The following is a 26,743-nucleotide window of genomic DNA, read 5'->3' as shown; positions in this document are numbered from 1 at the left end:
GGGGGCTCAGTTGATTATGTGTCTGCCTTTGGCTCAGGTCATGATCCCAGGGTTCTGGAATCAACCCTTGCACTTGCACTGGGTTCCCTGCTCATCAGGGAGCCTGGTTCTCCCTCTCCCTCTGCCTGCCACTCCCCCTACTTGAGTGTGCTCTCTTGCTCTCTCTCTCACTCTCTATCTCAAAGAAATAAATAAAATCTTTTTAAAAAGATGAAAATGTGTCACCACATAGAAGTCCAATCTTGGCTCGAGTAGCCCAAGCAAGATGGGTCAAAGTCAGAGTAGTGGTGGTCATGGTCCTGGAGGTAGCAAGAAGGATGACAAGGAAACAAAAAAGAAATATGAACCTTGTATACCAACTAGAGTGGGGAAAAGAAGGAAACAAAGGGATCAGATACTTACTTGTCAGCAAACTGCCATTGGTGACCCTCACATTTGGTGCCAGTTAAAATTATTAAAGTTAGAGGAGGAAGAATTCATTAGAAATCAGGAATAAATGAAGCCTTTAGGAGAAAAGTAAGGAGGAAAGATCAAAGGTGAATGATCTGAGGGCAGCCAGTTCCTACCCAAGTTGGTAGGAGCCTTGGAAGAGGTCAGTGATGATCAAAGACATGCCATTGTGTCTACATCTGTGCGCTGAGAACACCACATCAGCATTTCTTGTTCATAGACAACAATCTCCTGGAACCCAGCTGCTCGGCCCTGCTCGACCACAAGGTACATGCTGTGATGGGGTGATATGGATCCCCTGGTCACAGCGATGAAGGTGAAAAGTCCCTCCAGGAGATCTGTGCTGTTACTGGGGGATCAGACTACCAAATAGGGAAATCGAGGAATCTGTGACTTTCCTCTTGCTCATTCGGAATATTATGGGAAAAAAAAAAAAAAAACGGGTATAAAGCCCCCAAGGAAGTCATTCTCTATGGTCCACTTGGCACAGGTAAAACCTTACTAGCCAAAGCAATAGCAAACCACTTTCTTGAGCATAGCTGGCTCTGAATGACTCAGAAGTACCTAGGTGATTGGCCCAAACTTTTACAGGAGTCGTTTCAAGATGCTGAAGAACATGTATCATTCATCATTTTTATTGATGAAATTGATGCTATTGGAACAAAAGAATATTACTCAGATTCTGGGGTAAGAGAGAAATTCAGCCAACAATACTAGAGCTGTGGAAGCAGTTGAATAGATTTAATTCAAGGGAAGACGTGTGCGTTATCGTGGCCACAAACCGAGTAAGAAACTGAGATCAGGCACTTACCAGATCAGGCCACACTGACAGGGAGAGCAAGGTCCCCCTGCCCAGTGAAAGGACTAAGAAGGATGATTCATGCAAGCAGGACGATGCTGGCTGCTGCTGACTGCTGCTGATGTAACCATAGGCGACTTGATTGTGGCTAAAGCTGACCTCCCTGGTGTTGACAACAAGGCCATCTGTACAGAAGCTAGTCTGTTGACCTCGAGAGAACGTAGAATGAAAGTAACAAATGGAGACTTCAAAAAGAAATCTAAAAATGTTTTTTGGGGTTTTTTTATTTTTAAAAAATTTTTATTTATTTGATAGAAGTCACAGTGAGAGAGGGAACACCAGCAGGGGGAGTGGGAGAGGGAGAAGCAGGCTTCCCACTGAGTGGGGAGCCTGATACGGGGCTTTATCCCAGGACTCCAGGATCATGACCTGAGCTAAAGGCAGACGCTTAATGACTGAGCCACCCAGGCACCCCTAAAAGTGTTTTTATGAAAAACAAGAAGGCACCCTTGAATGGCTCTGTCTTTAGTGAACCACAGTTACCTTCAAAGAAATGGGTAGGATTATCCCAGCCCCTCAGAGAGATATAACTGGGGAGGCGCCCCCAAAGGAATACATATTCTAGTTGATCTTTCTTAGCAAAACATCCTATGTATCTTTAAAAATGTTTTTTAGGGGCACCTGGTGGCTCAGTGGGTTGAGCCTCTGCCTTCGGCTCAGGTCATGATCTCGGGGTCCTGGAATCGAGCCCCTCATTGAGCTCTCTGCTCAGCAGTGGGCCTTCTTCCCCCTCTCTCTTTGCCTGCCTCTCTGCCTCCTTGTGATCTCTCTGTCAAATAAATAAAATCTTTTTTTTAAAGATTTTATTTATTTGCCAGAGAGAGAGAGAGAGCAAGCATAGGCAGGCAGAGTGTCAGCAGAGGCAGAGGGAGAAGCAGGCTCCCTGCTGAGCAAGGAGCCCGATGTGGGACTCGATCCCAGGACGCTGGGATCATGACCTGAGCTGAAGGCAGCCGCTTAACCAACTGAGCCACCCAGGCATCCCTCAAATAAATAAAATCTTTTTAAAAATGTTTTTTATTCAAGTATAATTAGTGTTTGTGTTATATTAGTTTCAGGACTATGATACAGTGACTCAGTAATTCTATACACTACTCAGCGCTCATCATATTACGTGTACTCTTAATCCTCTTTACCCATCATCCTTTGTATCTTTTAGAACATGGTATGTAGGATGCCTTTGGGCTGCTTTCATCTTTTGGTTATGTGCAATGCTCTCTTTCAAATAAAGTGTGCTCTTTCTCAAAAAAAAGAAAAATCCAAGATTTTCAACAGCTTTTTTTTTTAAGGTTTTATTTATTTATTTATTTGAGCGACAGAGAGACACAGAATATGTGGGGGGGGAGGAACAGAGGGAGAGAGAAGCAGACTGCCCCCTGAGCAAGCAGCCTGATGCAGGGCTCAATCCCAGGACCCAGAGATTACAACCTGAACAGAAGGCAGACGCCCAACCGACAAGCCACCTAAGCGCCCTTTTAACAGCTTTGATTCAAGAAATCAGTAAAGGGGCGCCTGGGTGGCTCAGTGGGTTAAGCCTCTGCCTTTCGCTCAGGTCATGATCCCAGCGTCCTGGGATCGAGCCCCGCACCGGGCTCTCTGCTTGGCGGGGAGCCTGCTTCCTCCTCTCTCTCTCTCTCTATGCCTGCCTCTCTCCCTACTTGTGATCTCTATCTGTCAAATAAATAAATAAAATCTTAAAAAAAAAAAAAAAGAAATCAGTAGGTACCTAGGTTCCATCTAACTTGTTGCTTTGTCATCTCCAAGGAGTTATCATCATCTAAATAGTCTAATACTGGTTGCCACCACATCCAACTCTAGCCAGACTTAAGTGGGGAGAGAGAAAAGGAGGTACACTCCTTATTTTTTTTTATTTTTTTAATTTAATTTAATTTTATTTTTTATTTGTTTATTTACAGCATAACAGTGTTCATTGTTTTGGCATCACACCCAGTGCTCCATGCAGTACGTGCCCTCCCTATTACCCACCACCTGGTTCCTCAACCTCCCACCCCCCCACCCCTTCAAAACCCTCTGGTTGTTTTTCAGAGTCCATAGTCTCTCATGGTTCATCTCCCCTTCCAGTTTCCCTCAACTCCCTTCTCCTCTCCATCTCCCCATGTCCTCCGTGTTCTTTGTTATGCTCCACAAATAAGTGAGACCATATGATACTTTACTCTCTCTGCTTGACTTATTTCGCTCAGCATAATCTCTTCCAGTCCCGTCCATGTTGCTACAAAAGTTGGGTATTCATCCTTTCTGATGGAGGCATAATACTCCATTGTGTATATGTACCACATCTTCCTTATCCATTCATCCGTTGAAGGGCATCTTGGTTCTTTCCACAGTTCGGCGACCGTAGCCATTGCTGCAATAAACATTGGGGTACAGATGGCCCTTCTTTTCACTACATCTGTATCTTTGGGGTAAATACCCAGCAGTGCAATTGCAGAGTCATAGGGAAGCTCTGTTCTTAATTTCTTCAGGAATCTCCACACTGTTCTCCAAAGTGGCTGCACTAACTTGCATTCCCACCAACAGTGTAAGAGGGTTCCCCTTTCTCCACATCCTCTCCAACACACGTTGTTTCCTGTCTTGCTAATTTTGGCCATTCTAACTGGTGTCAGGTGGTATCTCAATGTGGTTTTAATTTGAATCTCCCTGATGGCTAGTGATGATGAACATTTTTTCATGTGTCTGATAGCCATTTGTATGTCTTCGTTGGAGAAGTGTCTGTTCATATCTTCTGCCCATTTTTTGATATGATTATCTGTTTTGTGTGTGTTGAGTTTGAGGAGTTCTTTATAGATCCTGGACACTCCTTATTTTTAAGGATATGACCTAGAAGTTTTTCACCCATTGCCCACCATTAAGTGCCTTTATTCTGAGCATCTATGTATTCAGATAAAAATTTGAGGATCTTGTTATAGTAAGAGGGAGGCCAAGATCTTTGCTCCCCTAAAGTCTATATTCTTTGGGGGGGGGGCACGAGGAAGAAACAAATAACATGTTAGGCAATGACAAATGCTAATAAGAAAACAAAAGCAGGGTAGTAGGATAGAAATGAAGATGGCACTTTAGATAAGGTGCTCAGGAAAGACCTCCTTGAGAAGGGGATGAATAATCGGAGATATGAAGGCAGTGTCCTCCTGGAAGAAGGAATAGCAAGTATAAATGCTTTGAAGTGGGAATGTGCTTGGCATATTTGAGAAACAGCATGGTGTGGGCTGTGTTCCTAGAATTTGTTGAAATCAGAAAAGTGTTAACCAAATCACAGAGAGCCCTGCAGGCTAGGATTTTTTTTTTTTTTTAAAGATGTTACTTATTTATTTATTTGAGAGCGTAAGTGAGAGAGCACAAGCAGGGAGAGAGGCACAGGGAGAGGGAGGAATATGCAGGACCCTGGGATCAAGACTCCAGCTGAAGGCAGACACTTAACTGACTGAGCGACCTAGGTGCCGAGGGTTGATATTTTTTGAAGATCACTAAATTAACAAGTTATAAAATCTACATTCTGTGGATCAAAGATGTAAGAGGTAAGACTATATATAAAACTCTTAGGCGAAAACAGCACAACATCTTTTTTTTTTTTAATTTTAAAGATTTTATTTATTTGACAGACAGAAATCACAAGTAGGCAGAGAGGCAGGCAGAAAAAGAGAGAGGAGGAAGCAGGCTCCCTGCCAAGCAGAGAGCCCGATGCGGGACTCGATCCCAATCATGTCCCGAGCCGAAGGCAGAGGCCCAACCCACTGAGCCACCCAGGCGCCCAAGCACAACATCTTTTTGACAGTGGATTCAATCATATTTTGTGGATATAAAACAAACGGTGTAGGGGCACCTGGGTGGCTCAGTGGGTTAAAGCCTCTGCCTTCAGCTCAGGTCATGATCCCAGGGTCCTGGATCAAGCCCCGCATCGGGCTCTCTTCTTAGCGGGGAGCCTGCTTCCCCCTCTCTCTCTGCCTGCCTCTCTGCCTACTTGTGATCTCTCTCTGTCAAATAAATAAAATCTTTTAAAAAAAAAAACAGTGCAGGCAATAAATTGGCCTTCATCAAAATTTAAACGTAGAATTACTATATGATTCAACAATTCCACTTATGAGTATATTGCCAAAGAATTGAATGCAAGTATTCAAACAATTGTTGTACACCAGTGTTCATAGCAGAAGTATTTACAAGAGCCCAAAGTGGCCCAAATGATGGACCCAAAAGTCCATCACTGAATGAATGGATAAACAAAATTTGATGTATTCATGCAATATTATAGAATATTACTTATCCTTAAAAAGGAAGGAAATTCTAACACTGCTAAAACACTGATGAAACTTGAGGGAAGTACACTAAACAAAATAAGCCAAAAGGATGAAAGAACAAATATTGCATGCGTTGGGAGGAAGAAATTATCTTCCACCATTCTAGGTTCTTTAGCTGGTAAGTTGATATAAAACAGATTAACAGGAGAAAAACCTTTACTTACATACATAGAGAAAGTCCATCAGAACATGAGACCCAAAGACAAGCCCATCAGTTGAGGATTTTATGCCATCCTGAACTAAGTAATGGGATAGGGGCCTGGGGCTTCAAAGGGAAGGAAGGTGACAGGATAATAAGAACAACAAATGTCTGGTAATTAGACATTTGCTCTGCCCTATAGATAAGACTTTCAAATAAAAATTTATCTCTGGTAGTAGCCCTCTTTCTGGGCCAGGTGCCCTATTTAAATCCTTTTAGGTGATTTGGGAGAAATAAAAGTTTTTCTTGAGTCTGCCTTCAACTCGAAATAACCTACCAGCCAAAATGGCACATTTCGTAGTCACATAGTTTGCCCCTCCCCCCAGTCCCACCTTGGAAATTTCCCCAGGAAGTGTCACAGTGCTGAACTTGAGTTGGTAGATGGCTCCATCTCACTGAACCACTCTCTTAATACTGAGAATCGGTCAGTTCAGTTAAACAGTTGAGTCTCTCACTTCAGGACGTGGTGGTTCAGGTGGACTCCCAAAGTTAGGGCTGTGTCACAAGAGGCATTTCTATGCAAACAAAAGAAAAACAATGATTAATGACTGGAACAGATTGTAAACCCGGTCTCTGAGTTCTGAAGGCAGTGAGACAGGACGATTTCTAGAGGCCTGGCTCAAAATATCTTCAGGCAGAGGCAATCTGACAGATTTTTCTGGGTTCTAGTTTGAATGTCACTGGTGATCATACTGAGGGGTCACATTGCGACAGACCTGATTGTCCATACATGAGCTGTTGTGGTGATTTCTCTGAAGTTTATATCAAGTTGTCAACTTTAGCTTGCATGGCTTCAGAAAAATGGCAGTTTTAGTTCTCAAGGATTCCATGGCAGAAGGGTAGGAGGAAAGCTGGAAACATTTGGAGAATTTAGTCAAATATTGGAGGAAACTAGAATAAGTCAGGATCCAGTTTACAGGTAGAAAACAAATTCCCAAAGAGAATTAACAGCACTAGAATTTGATATGCACAAAGGTGTATTAATGAAACATAAGTTTTCTCTCTACAATCACCCCCATTTTTATCAAAGCTAACCACAGCAAGACTAATGCCTCTGCAAACCCAGTCTAATTTCAATCAGCTTGGCCTGATCATATACATAAGTGCAGCAAGAATAGTGATCGACCTTGTAGGCTATTTTAAATCTACTTTGCTGGGATTTTTCATAAGGAATCTCGGATTGAACTTTTCTTTTTCTATTTTTTTTTTATTATGTTATGTTAGTCACCATACAGTACATTATTAGCTCCTGTTCAGAGTGATGGAGCCAGAGAGCACAAGTGGGGGGAATGGCAGAGGGAACAGGAGAATCAGGCTCCCCACTGAGCAAGGAGCCTGATGTGGGGCTGGATCCAGGCCCCGGGATCATGACCTGAGCTGAAGCCAGACACCCAACTGACTGAGCCACCCAGGCGTCCCTCAGATTGAACTTTTAAAAGCTCCTCTAGGTTAACAAGCCATACTGAGGACTAGCATCATGTTGTGCCTGCAGTGTCTATAGATTTGGGTGCATTCCTCTTTTTTTGAGATTTTCAGAATATCCTAAAAGTCCTGCACCTGCCAGGATGTGACCTTCCTTATTCACCTGGTAAGGCTCCCGGGAACCCTGTAAGCAAGGTACCAGGCCAATTTTTCCATGGGGCTTTATTGGCTCCATAAAGTCAGTATTAGTCCCTTAAAGCTGTCTGTTCACCTAGCTGGCTCAGACAGAGAGAGGAGCATCTGACTCTTGATCTCAGGGTCGTGAGTTCAAGCCCCACATTTGGCGTAGAGATCACTTAAAAAAAAAACAAAACTTAAACACTGTCTGGTTATATCAGAGTCTATGTACACCTCCCTCAAATGTGACATTCCAGTCAAAGCCTTGGTAATATAATCTATGTTTCCAATTGTGTCCTGTTACAAGGAGAACAGATTCTTATTGACCTTATGCAAATAATTCTGTTGCCATGAAAATAAGAATACTCACTCATTAGGAGTTACCAAATTCTAGACGGATCAGGTAGGGAGAAAAGTTGTTCCATCTTTGTTCACAAAGGTATATCTTACCAAATTGTTGATAACTTGAGAGAAAAAAGGTTTCCTTAAATCCCGAGAAACAAAAATCCATAAAATGTTTCCCAAAAGTCATAAAAATTTTAATCATTCATTTCCAAATAATTTTTTGTTTTTATCAATTCCACTTTATTTAATTTTTTTAATCTCAAATTCCTTTTTTTTATTCTTTTTTTAATTTAAATTCAATTAACATACAATGTATTATTTGTTTCAGGGGTATAGGTCTATGATTCAACAGTTGTATATAATACCCAGTGCTCATTACAACACTTGTCCTGCCCAATATCCATTACCCCATTATCCCATCCCCCCACCACCCTCCACTTCAGCGACCCTCAGTTTGTTTCTTGAGGTTAAAAGTCTCCTATGGGGGCACCTGGGTGGCTCAGTGGGTTAAGCTGCTGCCTTCAGCTCAGGTCATGATCTCGGGGTCCTGGGATTGAGTCCCACATCGGGCTCTCTGCTCGGCAAGGAGCCTGCTTGTGATCTCTCTCTGTCAAATAAATAAATAAAATCTTTAAAAAAAAAAAAAGTCTCTTATGGTTTGTCTCCCTCTCTGGTTTCATCTTGTTTCATTTTTTTCCTCTCTTCCCCCATGATCCTCTGCCTTGTTTCTTAAATTCCAAATATCGGTGAGATCATATGATAATTGTTTTTCTCTGACTGATTTATTTCACTTAGCCTAATACCCTCTAGTTCCACCTACATTGTTGCAAAGGGTGAGATTTCAGTTTTTGATGGCTGTGTAATATTTGGGGTGTGTGTGTGTGTGAGTGTGTGTGTGTGTGTGTGTGTATACACCATCTTCTTTATCCATTCATCTGCTGATGGACATCTAGGTTCTTTCCATAGTTTGGCTGTTGTGGACATTGCTGCTATGAACACTGGGGTGCAGTTGCCCCTTCGGATCACTACATTTGTATCGTTAGGGTTAATACCCAGTAGTGCAATTGCTGGGCCGTAGGGTAGCTCTATTTTCAACTTTTTGAGGGGCCTCCATGCTGTTTTCCAGAGTGGCTGCAACAGCTTGCATTCCCATCATTCCAAATAATTAATACTTGCTCCACCTGAATCCAGTTTTTCATTGACTCTGGAAATTCTTACCCAGCACAGTTTTTTGGGATGTTTTGTTTTGTTTTGTTTTGTTTTGGTAAAGGTTGTATTATACTGTATTGTATTGTATTTTACCTTATTTTAAAGTAGGTTCCATGCCCAGCATGGAGCTTCAACTCACAAGGCTGGGAACAAGAGTTATATGACCTACCCTCTCTCTCAAATAAATAAATTTTCTAAATATTAAAAAAAAATTTTTTTTAGGGCGCCTGGGTGGCTCAGTGGATTAAGCCGCTGCCTTCGGCTCGGGTCATGATCTCAGGGTCCTGGGATCGAGCCCCGCATCGGGCTCTCTGCTCTGCGGGGAGCCTGCTTCCTCCTCTCTCTCTGCCTGCCTCTCTATCTACTTGTGATCTCTCTCTCTGTCAAATAAATAAATAAAATCTTTAAAAAAAAAAAAATTTTTTTTTAAAGGGGCACATGGGTGGCTTAGGTGGTTTTAAGTGTCTGCCTTCAGCTCAGGTCATGATCCTAGGGTCGTGAGATCAATTCAAGTCCCACCTTGGGCTCCCTGCTCAGTGGATAGTTTGCGCTATCCCTCCCCCTGCTTATGTTCTCTCTCTCTCAAAAAATATTTTTAAGGGGCGCCTGGGTGGCTCAGAGGGTTAAAGCCTCTGCCTTCGGCTCAGGTCATGATCCCAGGGTCCTGGGATGGAGCCCTACATCGGGCTCTCTGCTCAGCGGGGAGCCTGCTTCCCCTTCTCTCTCTCTGCCTGCCTCTCTGCCTACTTGTGATCTGTCAAATAAATAAATAAAATCTTTAAAAAATATATTTTTAAAAATTTCTTAAAATTAAGAGAAAACTACTGACTGAGCCAGCCAGAGGCCCCCATTACCTAGCCCAGTTTTATAGTCTCAAGTTATCAGAAACCTGAACTTGTCAAGGTTTCTTCCCTTGAATCTCCTTGAAGAAGTACTTTTGCAAGAATACTTTGCAGAACATCAGAGTAAAACAACTATCTGTAAATGACAAAAGCATTTTAAATGCCCATATTGTTAAAGATCTGATGAGAGTTCATTATAGCAGAATTAACACATAAATGTGGTTATTTGTATGACATAAAATATTTTAAGTTAGTAACTAGAATTATTTTTTAAAGATTTAAAAAATTTATTTATTTGTCAGAGAGAGAGAGAGCGCGCACGCACAAGTAGGCAGAGTGGCAGGCACAGGCGGAAAGAGAAGCAGGCTCCCCGCCAAGCAAGGAGCCCGATGCAGGACTCAATCCCAGGACCCTGGGATCATGACCTGAGCCGAAGGCAGCGGCTTAACCAACTGAGCCACCCAGGTGTCCCAGTAACTAGAATTATGACTGATAATACTGGTACATATAAGAATTTTAGGAATTTCATACAATTTCTAGAATACTTTTATTAATAATATCAATAACATACAATATAATCTAAGAAGGTTTATCATCATTTATTTGATAATTCTTTCCCTGTAATTTAACATACCAAAGAAGCCCGGTTGGTTTTAACAGCTCTCTTTCTATAGGGAGAGACAACAAATCTTTTGAGATGTTCCAGGACCCTCTGGAAGTTCTCAAAACTTAGTTTGAGGTCAAAACATATTTTTAAAGTTTTCTTTATTTTAGAGAAAGAGAGAGAGCAAGTGCGAGTGGGGGAGGGGGAAGGAGACAGACTCTTCGGCAGACTCCACACCGAGCAGGGAACCCAATGCAGGGCTCGATCCCATGACCCTGAGATCATGAGCTGAGCTGAAACCAAGAGTTGGATGCCATCCACCTGGGCCACTCAGGTGGTTCTGCAGTCAAAAAAGATTTTGCTGAGAATTTGATTCCAGAAACTTTGTCAAAAACATCAAGTGGTTTGGACACTTAACCAAATAGGATCACAGGTCATTATGAAACAATAATAATCTATTGAACCAAAATGACAAAAGATTAAGGGCAAATGCAAAATGTTATATAGTTCTGAGCAAAACCAATGAAAGACATACTAAAGCACAGAAAATTATTTTGGTAAAACAGACTCTCCGTTTTTGGTGCAGTTTATTTAAAAGGTAGACTTCTTTTGCTGTCTGTTACCAATAGCATACCAAATGTCCAAGAAAACTTTGTGCTTTTTAGAAAGAGAAAAACAACTCTAATTTTGCACCAGCTTTTTTTTTTTTTTTTTTTTTTTTATTAAAACTCACTTAACTGGGGCGCCTGGGTGGCTCAGTCGGTTAATTGGCAGACTCTTGGTTTTGGCTCTAGTCATGATCTCAAGGTCATGAGATTGAGCCTTTGTCTGACTCTGCGTTTAGCGGGGAATCTGCTTGGGATTCTCTCTCTCTGCCCCTCCCCCTCTGCTAACATGGACATTCTCTCTCTCTTACTCTCTCTCTCTCTCCCCACCCTCAAAATAAATAAATCTTAAAAAAATAAAATACGGGACACCTCGAGGGCTCAGGTCATGATCCCAGGTTCAAGGGATGGAGTCATGGGGGCATGCTTCTCCCTCTGCCTGCTCTGCCTGCCACTCTCCCTGCTTGTGCTCTCTCTCTCTCTGACAAATAAATAAATAAGTAAAATCTTTTAAAAAATAATGATAAAATAAAATAAAATTCAACTTAATTTAATTTAATTAATTTAATTTAATGTTAATTAATTAAATGTTAGCAAGTTTGACCACCCATTAAAATTTCTTTCCAGGGGGGCGCCTGAGTGGCTCAGTGGGTTGGGCCTCTGCCTTCGGTTCAGGTCATGATCTCAGGGTCCTGGGATTAAGCCCCACATAGGGATCTCTGCTCGGCGGGGAGCCTGCTTCCTCCTCTCTCTCTCTGCCTGCCTCTCTGTCTACTTGTGATCTCTATCTGTCAAATAAATAAATAAAATCTTAAAAAAAAAAAAAATTCTTTCCGGGGCACCTGGGTGGCTCAGTTGGTTAAAGCCTCTGCCTTCTGCTCAGGTTATGATCTCAGGGTCCTGGGATCGAACCCAGCATCGCTCTCTGCTCGGCAGGAAGCCTGCTTCCCTTCCTCCCTCTCTCTGCCTGCCTCTCTGCCTACTTGTGATCTCTGTCTGTCAAATAAATAAATAAATAAATAAATAATCTTTAAAAATAAATAAATAAAATAAAAATAAAATTTCTTTCCAAACATTGCTTTTCCAAACCTACAACTTTCTTTTCCTTCAACAAAAATTCATTTCCTTTTCTTATACCATCTTTTACCAAAAACAAACATCCTACTTTCCTTGCATATGTAGATGTTTCCCTTATTATTTCTAGTAACTTTAACTACATATGTTAATTAGAATTCTTAACCCTTAGAAGCCTTAATTTCTTTTTTTTTTTTAAAGATTTATTTATTTGACAGATAGAGATTACAAGTAGGCAAGTAGGCAGAAAGGCAAGCAGAGAGAGAGAGAGGAGGAAGCAGGCTCCCAGCCAAGCAGAGAGCCCGATGCGGGGCTCGATCCCAGGACCCTGGGATCATGACCTGAGCCGAAGGCAGAGGCTTTAACCCGCTGAGCCACCCAGGCGCCCCTAGAAGCCTTAATTTCTAGTGAAAACTAAGAATAAGCAATTTTGAATTGTATTATATTGGTATTCTTTAGATTGGCAAATTTAGGAATGCATTTCATAATTTCCGGAATCATATGCTTCTTCACAGTACAATCTTTGAACATGACACAAGACATGTTTACCAAAAGACCCAAATATCTTCAATTCCATTTTAAAAAATTCAACTGAGTAAAATTTGAACATCTGATTAGGAAGATTCATGAATAGAACAGTATCCAAGGAGCTATACAAAATGGAAGGTTTTTGGGGCACCTGGATGGCTCAGTCAGTTGGGCATCCAACTCTTGATTTCAGCTCAGGTCATGATCTCAGGGATATGGGATGGAGCCCCACATCAGTCTCTGTGCGCAGGGAGGAGTCTGCTTGGATTCTCTCTCTCCCTCTGCCCTTCCCTCCTGTGTACCCTCTCTCCCTCCAAAATAAATAAATAAATCTATTTTTTTTTAAAGGAAGGCTTTTATAGGCAGGAGATAAAATAATTAATATTCAGTATTTTGGGGCAGCTCGGTGGCTCAGTCGGGTAAGCATCTGCCTTGGGGTCAGGTCATGACCCCAGGGTCCTGGGATCCAGCCCCACGTTGGGTTCCCTGCTTAGTGGGGAACCTGCTTCTTCCCTTCCCTCTCCCTCTTCTGCTCCCCTTACTTGTGCACGCTCTCTCTATCAAATAAATAAAATCTTTTAAAAATGCATTCAATATTTTATCTTATTTGGATATGTAATGACTATACATCATTTAATTTAACATAGCAAAACTAAAGTTTTAAGTTACCAAAAAGATTTGGGAAAAGTATTTAAGTAGACATAAAACATAAGTATTGATGGAATGCTGATTTATAAACTGTTATCTTACATCTATTTAATTCACTTGCTCTTAACAATTATGCTTAGAAAGGAAAATTTCATGAAACATTAAAAAGCGAACCATCACCTTAAGTTATCTTTCTTGCTGACAAATTCTGGAATGGAGATGGCATGAGCTTATTTGACTTTTGGTAAATCCAGGTAGAATAAAAATATATTTTATGCTGATAATTCTGAAGGTATGGCTATTTTAATTAAGCCAACAAACTTAAACTAGCTTTAATACTAAATATATTTCCAGATCAATTGAACATAAAAAGTATTTGGGTTACTTTCTGTTGTATTTCTAAGAACTTAATTATATAAGCATTTCATTTTTCTTTAAGCCAATTGAAGAAAGTTCTTTTACAAGTTAATTTTGGTGATACCACCCACAGGGATAAAATGCCACATATCTACAATATACATATTTGGACACATAAAAATACAGACACAGAAACCTTATAGTTTCATTTTTAAATTTTAGCCATGAAATAGATATGATAATGTAAAAATCACGTTATAAAAGAACAATTGGGATAAGTCTATCTGCTCAGATGGTTAAAGCCTTTTAGAAGACACTTAAGATTTTTATTTGTTGGGGCGCCTGGGTGGCTCAGTCGTTACACATCTGCCTTCAGCTCAGGTCATGATCCCAGGGACCTGGGATTGAGTCCTGCATTGGGCACCCTGCTCAGCGGAAGCCTGCTTCTCCCTCTCCCACTCCCCCTGCTTGTGTTTCCTCTCTTGCTCTCTCTCTCTGTCAAATAAATAAAATCTTTTAAAAAAAGATTTTTATTTGGTCTTGACAAATAGTCTTAATGCGAGTTCTTTTAAGAACTTGGGTTTCCTATAAATAAAATCTTTAAAAAAGAAAAGAAAAGAAAAAAGGGGGAAAAAAAGAACTTTGATTTCCTAAAGTAAGTATTCCAATAGTACTTAGGTTTCTGGATTGGTAAAAAGGAATAGGTGGGGTTTGAAATGCCTCTAGAGCTGTATTTCTAGATTTTCATAGATTTGTAAGATAAGGGCAGTTATCCTTAATTCCTCAAAGAATTGGTTTGTAGTCTGTATAATGAAGGACTGACACACCCATACACCTTTATTAGAATGTTTTTCTTTCCCTCTGGGTACATAGTTTTATTCTACCTTAGAGAAGGTCTAAAACAAAAAAATAATTCCTTTTAAATATAGGCATGCTTCATTTATCATGCTTCACTCTATTATGCTTCTCAGATACTGTTGTTTCTACAAATTAGAGATCTGAGGCCACCCTGGCATTGAGCAAGTCTGTTGGCACCATGCCCATTTCATGTCTCTGTGTCACATTTTGGTGATTCTTAAAATATGTCAAACTGTCTCATAATTACTATATTTGTTATGGTGATCTGTGGTCGGTGACCTATGGTGTTACTACTGTAATTGTTTTGGAGCGCCCACATAAGGCAGTAAACTTAATTGACAAGTGTTGTGTGTGTTCTTGACTCGTCCACCAACCAGCCATTGCCCCCGATCTCTTTCTCCGTCTCCTCGGTTCACCCTATTCCTTGAAGCACAACACACTTGAAATTAGGCTAATTAATAAACCTACAATGGCTTCCAAGTGTTCAAGTGAAAAAAGAGTCACACGTCTCTCATTTTAAGTCAAAAGCTGGAAATGAATCAGTTTCATGATCATGGCCTGTCAAAAGCTGGGATAGAGGTTGGAAGCTAGGACTTATGCTAAACAGTCAGAGTTATGAATGCAAAAGAAAATTTCTTTTTTTTTAAGGTTTTATTTATTTATTTATTTGACAGAGAGAGATCACAAGCAGGCAGAGAGGCAGGCAGAGAGAGAGGAGGAAGCAGGCTCCCCGCTGAGCAGAGAGCCGGATGTGGGGCTCAATCCCAGGACCCTGGGATCATGACCTGAGCCAAAGGCAGAGGCTTTAGCCCACTGAGCCACCCAGGCGCCCCGCAAAAGAAAATTTCTTGAAGGAAACAAAAAAGTGCTACTCCAATAAATCTGTGAATGATAAGAAAGCAAAAAAGCCTTATTTTGATACAGAGAAAAGTTTTCGTTGTCTGGATGAAAGATCAAACCACCACAGCATTCCCTTCGCCAGAGCCTCATGGGGAGCAAGGCCCTCTCCCTGTCGCTCTGTGAAGGCGGAGCGAGGTGCGGCAGCTGCAGAAGAGAAGGGCGAAGCCGGCAGGGGCGGTTCACGAGGGTGAAGGAGAGACGCCGTCTCCGTGACAGAAAAGAGCAAGTGCAGCAGCGGGGGTTGGTGCCGAAGCGGCAGCGCGACGTCCAGATCTCGCCGAGATCACGAGTGAAGGTGGCCGCCCTACACGACGATTTCCAGTGCAGATGAAACAGCCTTGTAGTGCAAGAAGAGGCCATCGAGGACCTTCAGAGCCAGAGAGAAGTCAGTGCCTGGCTTCAGAGCGTCAATGGACAGACTGTTAGGGGTCAATGCAGCTTAATGACGGTAAGTTGAACCAATGCTCATTTACATGCGGAAAATCCTAGGGCCCTTAAGAATTATGCTAAATCGGGCAACTGGGTGGCTCAGTTGGTTGGGCGACTGCCTTCCACTCAGGTCCTGGTCCCAGAGTCCCAGGGCTGAGTCCTGCATAGGGCTCCCTGCTGAGCAGGGAGTCTGCTTCTCCCTCTGTCCCTCCCCACTCTTGTGCTCTCTCTCTCTCCCTCCCTCTCTCTTTCAAATAAATAAAATCTTTAAAAAAAAATATGCTAATCAACTCTGACTGTGCTTTATAAATGGAGCAAAAGGCCAAATGAAAGCACTTCTGTTTCCAACATAGTTTACTGGATATTTTAAGCCACTGTTGAGACCTGCTGCTCGGCAAAGAAGACTCCTTTCAAATTATGACTGCTCAATGACATGGACCTGGGCACCCAGAAGCTCCAATGGATGAGATGCTGTTTTCATGCCTGCTAACACAACATCTGTTCTGCAGCCCAGGGATCAGGAGGTGATTTCAACTTTCAAGTCTGTTATTTAAGAAGTACACCGTGTAAAGCTACAGTTGCCATAGATAATGGATCTAGTGGAGCTGGGCAAAGTCAACTGAAAACTTTCTGGAAAGGATTCACCATTCTAGAAGCCATTCACAACGTTTGTGATTCTTGGGGCACCTGGGTGTCTCAGTGGGTTAGGCGTCCACCTTCGGCTCAGGTCATGATCTCACGGTCTTTGGATCGAGCTCCATATTAGGCTCCCCACTGCTTCTCCCTCTCCTCTCCCCTTGCTTGTGTGCTCATGCTCTTTCTCTGTCAAATAAATAAATAAAATCTTTATTAAAAAATGGAACACTTGTGATTCATGGGAAGCAGTCAGAAAATCAATATGAACTGGAGTTTGGAAGAAGTTGACTGCAATCCTCATGACCTTGAGGGACCAAGACTTCAGGGGAAGAAGTAAGTGCAGGTTGGGGGGGAATAGCATCTTGAAGGGATGAGTTTTTGCTCCTTGTGGGTGATGAAGAAAGTGGTCTCCTGAGATGGAATCTACTCCTGGTGGAGATGCTGTGAAGATCGTTAAAATAACAACAAAGGATTTAGAGTATTACATGAACTTAGTTGATAAGGCAGTGTCAGGATTTGAGATGATCTACTACAGTTTTGAGAGAATTTCTACTCTGGGTAAAATGTTGCCGAACAGCATCTCATGCTACAGAAAGATGGTTTGTGAAAGGGCAAGTCAATCGATGTGGCATTGTCTTATTTTAAGAAGTTGCCACAGCGAACTCAGCCTTGGACAACCACCACCCAGATCAGTCAACAGCCATCGACATCGAGTTAAGACCATCCACCAACAATAAGATTATGACTCCCCGAAAGCTCAGGTGATGGTTAACATTTTTTAGCAATAAAATATTTTTAATTAGGTATGTACATTGGTTTTTTTTAACATAATGCACATTTAATAGACAAGTATAGTGTAAATGTAACTTTTACATTCACTGGGAAGTGAAAAAAATTCATTTGACTGTATTGTGATATTCATTTTATTGTTGATGTCTGGAATCAAACCTGCAGTAACTCCAAGGTATGCCTGTATTGTGTCAGTTTTCAGCCAGAACAAACAGTAAATATTCCTGACTGTATTAAATTCCCTCCTTTGATGTAAAAGGAGCCCCCGAAGAGGGTGCAAAGAATATCCCCTTCCCAAGATCCAGAGTCACTCCCACAGGTAACCAAAAGAAGGACAACCCAGGCAAGCAGAAACCCAAACCAAGTTCTTAGGACACAAAACTAGGCAAGCAAGAAGGTTATAATTATCCCTGGGGTGAAAGGATCAAAAATGAACAGGTCTGGATTTGCAAAGGAAGGGATAACATGAGATTTTATTTTCTGCCATCTTCGGAACATGAATTCTTTGGATGCGATTCTAGAATATGCCTGCAAAGAACATTGGTAGGAAAGTCTGATGCTGTCAGAGCCTGACTGTACAGTCCGCCAGACCAAGCCCTATTCCCTGTCTCAGGTGCTTCTGCTAAATTCACTTCCTGATTTTCAGCAGTTACATGAGTAACCAATATATCATGGGTCTGGAGATCAGGCCAGAGTGGTCTTTGTAAATCTTGTGGGGAAAACAAAGTTAAAATAGACACACAGGGCCAGATATATTTTTTTAAGATGTTATTTACTTATTTGACAGACAGATCGATCACAAGTGGGTGGAGAGGCAGGTGGGTGGCGGGGGGGGGGGGGGGAAGCAGGCTCCCTCCTCAGGGCTTGATCCTAGGACCCTGAGGTCATGACCTGAGCCGAAGGCAGAGGCTTAACCCACTGAGCTACCTAGGTTCCCCAGGGCCAGATTTTAAGAAAAGAAATTCACATTGTGTTTGATTTTTGTTTTAAGTCTAGTTTGTGTTCTTTCATCTTAAGGGAGTTCCTAAGGCTATCCATTATAATTTTTTGTGCCTTCTTTTTGAGAGACAGTACACACAAGCAGGGGCAAGGAGCAGAGAGAGAAGCAGGCTCCCTGCTGAACAGGGAACTTATATGGGGCTCCATCCCAGGACCCTGGGATCATGACCCGAGCTGAATGCCTATTCTCAACCACCTGAGCCACCCAAGCTCCCCCCAGTAAGCCTTTTTATGACCTAACCATGAACCCAGGAGGTGTTTCCAAAGGAGAGTACAAAAAAAAATGCTGCTCTAACGACGTCCAAAAAGTTCACTCCCAAAGTTAGCCTGAAAAATATCTAGCTGCGAATGGGGTACACTCACATTTCTGTCCAGCCAAATTAGTGACAACAGACATTGAGACAACAAAGGCCCCTTATGGACCAGGACCCCTTATGACAAATTCCCTTGAAAGCTGGTACACAGGACAAAGAGAATCCTGCTTATCAGATCCACAGCGCGTGGCTATCCACCAGCATATGCACCCTCCGGTTGGCAGAGACCACAAAGAGAATATCCTCACTTTCCATAAAACCAAGCCCTCAAGACACAGAACAAGGCAAAAGGGAATCCTCATTTGGTTTTTCTTAAATGCACATTAACAGCTTTCACTAAGCCTTGGGTCTCAGAGCCAGACTAGGAGGGACGTGCCCCAGGGTTAGGGATTGTGTGGTGGTTTACAGATTGCCTCATTACACAGAATTTTTTTTGAGCTTGACAGGTAACCTGTGGTCTGTCTAACCTGTTCTTTGACCCCCTTATCCTAACACAGGAGTCTGTCTGAGTTAGGTGGCAATCGCTCTTAATAGCTTTAAAGTGCTAGAGCCATGTCCCCCAATTTTGTGGCTTTGGCTGCCAAGATGTCCCTTAGCAACAGCCCTTCCTTTACCTCATGTGCACATTAACCCACGGCAAAGTTTGTCTAAGTGAGCGCTGGTCTGGTGACCATGGATTCACTGTGCTGTGAGGTCAGGTCAAACAGCAGGCTTACAAGCCTACGCCTGCTTTCTTCCCTATGGCTTTCTTCCTCGTGACAAATGACACAACCGAGACACAGGAAATCAGTGACCATCTCTGGGAGCAAAAGGATCAACAAAAATCAAGAGTATTCCTAACAATTCTTTAGCAGAGTCCATAAAGCCAAGGAACCAGTTGCACAAATATTTTATTCCACTTACCTAAATTTAAAAAAGGAAAAAAGAGGGGAGAAAAAGAGTCACCACTCCCACATCCACCAGTCCCTTCAGGCAGAGATCTAGGAGACTGAAGTGGTAAGAATTCTTACCTTCTGCTGATGCTTATCAGAGATCCCAGGCTCTCTCTGCTGCACCAGCCTCCAAGCAAGCAGAGTCCAGCTAGTGGTTCATCCTGCCAACTATTGGGGAGGAAAAATCTTTCCTCTACCCCTTGCTGGTGAATTAATGTAAGACAGAGTAACAAGAGATAAATATTTAATGACATACATATGGGGACCCCACAAAGACCATTAGATTCCAAAGACAAGTCAGTCAATCGAGGCTTATGTGCCTTCTTAAGCTAAGGAATGGGGTGGGGGCGGGGGGAACCTGGGGCTTCAAAGGGGAGGAGGGTGATTCACAGGACAATGAGAAGAGCGTATGTTAGGTAATTAGCTGTTTGCCCTGTTATACAGGTAAATCTTTCAGTAAAAAGTTACCTTTGGTAATAGCTCTCTTTCTACGCCAGGACCACTATCTAAATTCCTTTAAATAGTTAGGGAAGAGGTAGAAGTTTTTCTTGAGTCTGCTGGGTCTCCATTGCGTTCAGCTCAAAATAATCCACATGCCAAAGTGGCACATTTTGTGATCATGTATTTTGCTCCCTCTCCTATGATTCCGTTTGACTATTCCTAAAATAGTCAAATTCATAGAGTGAGTGGAACAGTAGTTAGCAAGCTCTGGGGAGGGGCTAATGGGAAGTTATTTGTTAATAGGTAAAGAGTTTTAGTACAGAATGATGGAAAAGTTCTGTGGGAGGATGGTGATGGTTGCAGAATTGTATGAATGTATTTAATGCCACTGAATTAAACACTTAGACATGGTCAAGAAGGCAAATGTTATGTTACATGTACTTTGCCTCAATAAAAATTTTAATTTAATTTAAAAAATTCAAATCCAATAGACTCAAATTGGTCATCGTAAAAAATGGAAGACCTTTCAGACACTGTTAAGTAGAAATAGTTGATTTTTATTTCCTTTTATCTTTATTTTTTCTAAGATTTTACTTATTTATTTGAGACAGAGAGTGCAAACCAGGGTAGGGATGGAGGGAGAGAGAGAATCTCAAGTAGACAGTGTGGAGCCCAGTGTAGGGACTCAATCCCATGACCCTAAGATTATGACCTGAGCTGAAATCATGTTGGATGCTTAATCAACTGAGCCACGCAGGAGCCCCCCTTTATTTTATTTTTTAAGTAAACTCTATACACAACTCTATACATGAGAGGCTTGAACTCATGACCCTGAAATCAAGAGTTGCACGCTCCACTGACTGAGCCAGCCAGGCACCCCTAAAATTAGTTGAATACAAGCAAAGTCAAAGGCCACCCAAGAAAAGAAATGTAACCATAGTATACCGCTTGGTTGTGCAGGTAAAAATGCTTATATAGTCCTAATCATAGCAGTAATTATGGACTTTTCAACTTTGAAAGCCAACCTACAGAATCAGCAAGGAAGACCATTGTGGTTACAGAACAAAACATAATACTATACAGTTTAACAGTGTGTAACTAAAACCACAGATCACGGAAGTAGGAAGGTAGGAGAATGAGGCAAAGGGAAGAGCAGTGCCAGAATAGCCATATCTGACAAACCTGGAACTTAGATACAGTCTAGATTTGACAGAACAAAACATGAAACCTAAAGTTACAAGGACGGAAAATATTCTATTGATAAAAACTCTATTGGAAAGAGTGGGGAATGGCAGGGTACAGGTGACTTAAGTCCTCACAGAGAGCAGGATGTTGATAACATCAATCCTATATCCATGAATAGATTATTTAGAACTATAGAGGTAACTGCCAGAAACGCAGATAGTCAAAAGTGATTGCTCTGTGGAGCATAATCGAGATCAGGAAGTGGTGGGGCATTGGATTTTATTAAAGCCCTTTGAGTACTACTATTTCTTAACCATACATGTGTATTGTTTTAATAATAATAAATAATATTTAAAACTACTTTAAAGATCAAAGACAGTGCTTGTGTCTGAGAGGCCATAAGACTGGGGGAAATTCTTTCCTTTACTCTCCATTGTTTGACTTGAGTATGTATTTTATTTTAGTTTTCTTTATAAAATAAACAAATAAAGCTTTATTTATTTAAGTAATGTCTACACCCCATGGGGGGCTTGAACTCATGACCTTGAGATTAAGGGTTACATGCTCTTCTGACTAGGCCAGCTAGGCACCCCAAGTATCTATTACTTCTATAAGTTTTTTTCCCTTATCATTCCCTCTCTCTCAATTTAAGAGTACATTGAAAACAGCTTTATACTTACTCCTACCTTCAGGGTTTATTTCCTAAGAACAAAAGCATTCTTTTACAAAACCAGAGTACAGTTACCAAAAATCAGAACTTTCACATTGATGCAGTACTATAATCTACTTCACAGCCCATATTCATGTTCTTCCACTGTCCTCTTTATGTCCTTTATGGCTCTTTCCCCCCACCCCACCCCCCAGCCCAAGATCCAGTTCAGAACCAGGCATTGCATTTTGTTTTCATGTCTCTTTAGTCTCTTTTAATCTGGAACAATTTCTTAGCCCTTCTTTGTCTTTTCTGACCTTTTCTAAGAGCATAGGCCAGTTAGTCTGTAGACTGTCCCTTAGTTGGGATCTGCCTGATGCTTCCTTCTTGTTAGATAGATCTAGGATTTACATTTTTGGCAGAAATGCTGTATGTGAACTGTCTCAATTCATCTTGTCAGGTGGTCCCTAATGTTACTTTATCTCAATATTGCTGATATTAAGTGTGATCATTTGGTTAAGGTAGATGTCTACCAGGTTTTTCCACTGGAAAGTCAGTGTTTGTAATTGGTAAATTATCATGGGGAGGGGCGCCTGGGTGGCTCAGTTGGTTAGGTGACTGCCTTCAGCTCACATCATCATCCCAGAATCCTGGGATTGAGTCCCATATCAGACTTCTCCTGCTCTGTGGGGAGCCTGCTTCTCCCTCTGCCTCAGCCTGCCACTTCCCCTGCTTGTGCTCACTCTCTCTCTCTGTCAAATAAATAAATAAAATCTTAAAATAAATAAATAAATATTTATTTATTTATTTTAAGTATATCCCCATGAAAACTTCATATATATATATGAAGTTTTCATGGGGATATACTTAAAGATGAATGTGTTTTTTTTTTCCTAAGCTAGTTAGGGAAATGATAGGAGGCACTTAAGAAGATTTGCTACAGGGCACCTGGGTGGCTCAGTGAGTTGGGTTTCTGCCATTGGCTCAGTCTTGATCATGTGGTCCTTGGACTGAGCCCTTAGTCAGGCTCCCTGCTTGGCTGGGAATCTGCTTCTCCCTCTCTCTCTCTCTGCCCTTCCCCCTGCTCATGCTCTCTCTCTCAAAAAATAAAATCTTAAAAAGAAGAAGAAAGGGTTTGGTAAAAACTGGCTTCTGAGACCCAGTATCCTTTCTGCCCACCTGGTTCTCCGGGCTCCTCTGTCCCCATCTGCCATTGCTCCTTCCTCTAACTCATCGATTTCTGCCTTGGATGGCTTAGGAACCAGTGGCTGAATGGGGCCCTGCAAGCATTTCTTTAAACCTGAGGCCTAGAAGATGTTAGGGCAATGGTTCTCAAACTGCTTTTAGAATCTAAGACATAAAACAGAAGTTGTTTGGGTTGGAGCAAGAGAAGTGGGCTTCAGTAATGCCCAAAAAGACCTTCTCCTTCCCTGCTGGTTGGGTCTGAGGGCCCCCCAGCCTGCAACCTAGGACAGCATCGAAACTTCTAGCCCAGGAGTCACACTGATGGCCACTGAATCCTTGGGAAGGCTGGCTTGGATCTTACCCTTCTTCCATTTGCTGCCTCAAACAGCTCTGAACTTGAGTCCTGGGGCCACATGAGTCACTGACTTTGGAGAAGGAACTCTCGGCCTGTGCTCAGACAGCATCCCAACTGCCTATGCCATCCCCACTGTCCTTTTTCTTTTATTTTCCTAAAATATAGACTGTAGTCCAGAGACAAGGGCAAGGAGAAGGAGCAGAGGCCCAGACAGGCCCCTCCCATCTCCCTGGCCTTAAAGCTTCCAGCCTGGCTTGTTGGAGGAGACAGCCAATTTAGATGTCCAGGCCCCAAACCTGGCAGATCTCCTGAGCATTCTCTGCAAAAGACCACCCCCATCAGAGGGGAACTGGGATCTGGTGGATGACCACAGCCACCAGGAGGAAGTGGGCTGGGAGAATTCTCACTTCTCCAAAGTTATCTAGTTATTACTGGTGGCTTTCAGAGTCTGTATATGACAAATAAAGCGGGGGTGGGAGAAGGGTGAAGAGATCATCGGCTAGGAATGAATCTCAACGTTGTCGCTGACCACTGCAGCTGTGTGACCCTGACAGGTCATTTCTTTTCTTTTCTTTTTTTTTTTTTTTAAAGATTTTATTTATTTATTTGACAGAGAGATCACAAGCAGACAGAGAGGCAGGCAGAGAGAGTGAGAGAGAGAGAGGGAAGCAGGCTCCCTGCTGAGCAGAGAGCCCGATGCGGGACTCGATCCCAGAACCCCGAGATCATGACCTGAGCCGGAGGCAGCGGCCCAACCCACTGAGCCACCCAGGCGCCCCTGACAGGTCATTTCTATTTCCTGACCCTCACTCCCCATTCTAAAGTGGGGCCACAAAATAAGCAAATCCTACAGTTGTCAGGAGGACTCACTGTGATCCTGCATTGGGCTTTCCGAATCTTAGGAAACGCCATGCCACTTGCGTAATCTGGACCATGTCTTCATGCAAGCTCTTCTATTACTTACCTAATAATTCCTCCTAATTGGTTTGCCTTTTAAACACATGTCCTGAAGAAGAAGACTGGGTGGCTCAGTCAGTTAAGCCACTGCCTTCGGCTCAGGTCATGATCCCAGGGTCCTGGGATTGAGTCCTGCATCGGGCTCCTTACTTGGCAGGGAGCCTGCTTCTCTCTTTGCCTCTGCCTGCCACTCTGCCTGCTTGTGTGCATGCTCTCTCTCTCTCTGATACATAAATAAATAAAATCTTTAAAACAAAAATAAAATAAACATGTCCTGAAGAAATACTACTCATGAAATTGGCTTTATTTCACATATTAAATTTTTCTACTCTACCTTAAAAGAAATGAACAATGATTAAACTTAAAAGTATTCATATGAGAATTAAAACAAAAACTTGAAACAGCCAGAAAAATCAACATTACAAAATCAAGTGTTATTGTGTGTGGTGGATGCAAAGCGATCCCTCCCTCCTCTCTGTGTACCCACTACCACCAATACCTCTCCCCTCACCTCCTCCGAGAGTCTCTGATATAATGTCCATGGCTTTGTTTGTATGGAAATGAAAGAGGCCCCAAATCTCTGTAATAATAGGTGTTTTAACCCATTCAGTATGATTTTGCAGAGACTCAAGTGGCCTGAGTCATGACCAGGATTGTACAACCCCTACTTTTGGGTGTGGAAGAGAGGAACATGAGAACATGCTCTCTTTGGCATATGGATTATTTTGAGCTGAAGGCAATCAAGACCCAGCAGACTCAAAAAAACTTTTACCTCTTCCTTAATTACCTAAAATAATGGGGGCGGGATGGGGGAGCCTGGCTAAGAAAGACCGCTCTTACCAGAGATAACTTTTTAGCCGAAAGGCCTATCTGTATAGCAGGGCAAACACCTAATTACCAAACATCTGCTCTTCTTATTGTCCTTTGAATTACCCTCCTCCTCCTTGAAGCCCCAGACCCCCATCCCATTCCTTAGCTCAGAATGGCACATGAGCCTCAATTGCCTGACTTACCTTTGAGTATCCTATCTTTCGGGCTCCCTTATGTATGTATAAAAGTAAATTTGTTTTTCAGCCTGTTAATCTGTCTTATGTCAGTTTGATTATTAGATCAAAGAACCTAGAAGGGAAGAAGGGAAAATCTTCCCACCCCTACAACTGATATTGTCAGAAGCAGGATTTCTGCCAAGAAGGCTGTGTTTATGCTTACCCTAACTCACCCTCAGAAGTGACCTATTCTCCACTTACAGCAGGCCAGGCCGAGGGGGCTTTCTGGTAGGGGGTGATTACATTGCCTCCTGGGCATAACAGCAACAGGCTCTCTAGAACATAAGCCAGAGGCTGAGCTGGGCCCACGTTTTAGGTGGAATGCAGCTGGATAGTCAGTTCCAGTTGCATATCCTCTGCATTAATCACCGTTCAGTTATGAGAAGCAGAACCCATTCTAGCAATTTTAATCAGAAGGGGATTTCATGCAAAGTATTAGGCACTTATAAAATCATTGGTGAGCCTAGAGGAATGGCTTTGCTGGACCTCTAAGCCAGCTCCCAGAATGACACAGCAGAACTGGCCAACCACTGGAGCTGCAATCTCTCCCACAGGAAGCAGAGAAGTCAGGAGACTGTTACCTGAACTGTGATCCACCGGATCTAAGGAAGCCTTTGCCATTGCTGCAACTTTCAATCTCTTAGCTCCCACAAAGCTGAACTGCTGCTGAAATCCGGTATCTCCCAGGCCATGCCAGCCAGCAGTTACAACCAGAGAAGCAAAATGATGGCATCCACCTCACTCCTAGCTGCATCCATGTGTTTAACTGGTGGAGCCAATCTTACCCAGAATTCTACCTGCAAGGAAGGCAGTGAAACTTTTGGTTTTCTAGCCTATGGAGCATATGAAGGCACATTAGGAGTTGGGAATGGATAATGGAAGTCAGTTTATCATATATAACACAGTCAGACAAAAAAGCATCTCCAATACCTGGGCCCAACAGATCTTCCCAGCCTCAACTCCAGCCCCTATCCAACCCACCAATCCTGTGTTCAACCAAAGTGCTGGGGTACTTCCAACACTCAGTGTCTTTGCTCAAGATGAGCCCTTTGTCTGTATCATTCTTTTTTTTTTTTTTTAAAGATTTTATTTATTTATTTGACAGAGAGAAATCACAACTAGGCAGAGAGGCAGGCAGAGAGAGAGAGAGAGAGAGGGAAGCAGGCTCCCTGCTGAGCAGAGAGCCCCATGCGGGACTCGATCCCAGGACCCTGAGATCATGACCTGAGCCGAAGGCAGCGGCTTAACCCACTGAGCCACCCAGGCGCCCTGTCTGTATCATTCTTACTTTTCGTACCAGATGAATTTAAATTGCCTCTTCTATTTTTTTTTTTAAGTAGGTTCTGGGGCGTCTGGGTGGCTCAGTGGGTTAAAGCCTCTGCCTTCAGCTCAGGTCATGATGTCATGGTCCTGGGATCGAGCCCCGCATCAGGCTCTCT

At 42.4% G+C, this 26,743-nt stretch overlaps 1 pseudogene; it reads left to right on the top strand.

The window, feature by feature from the left end:
* The first annotated feature begins 265 nt into the window (after positions 1-265).
* Positions 266-15,718, top strand: LOC123932237 (annotated as a pseudogene).
* The last annotated feature ends 11,025 nt before the right edge of the window (positions 15,719-26,743 follow it).

Source organism: Meles meles, chromosome 20 (assembly GCF_922984935.1).
Source record: "Meles meles chromosome 20, mMelMel3.1 paternal haplotype, whole genome shotgun sequence".
Classification (NCBI taxonomy): domain Eukaryota; kingdom Metazoa; phylum Chordata; class Mammalia; order Carnivora; family Mustelidae; genus Meles; species Meles meles.
The sequence above is the reverse complement of the archived record's forward strand: the minus strand, read 5'-3'. Positions and strand labels throughout refer to the sequence as shown.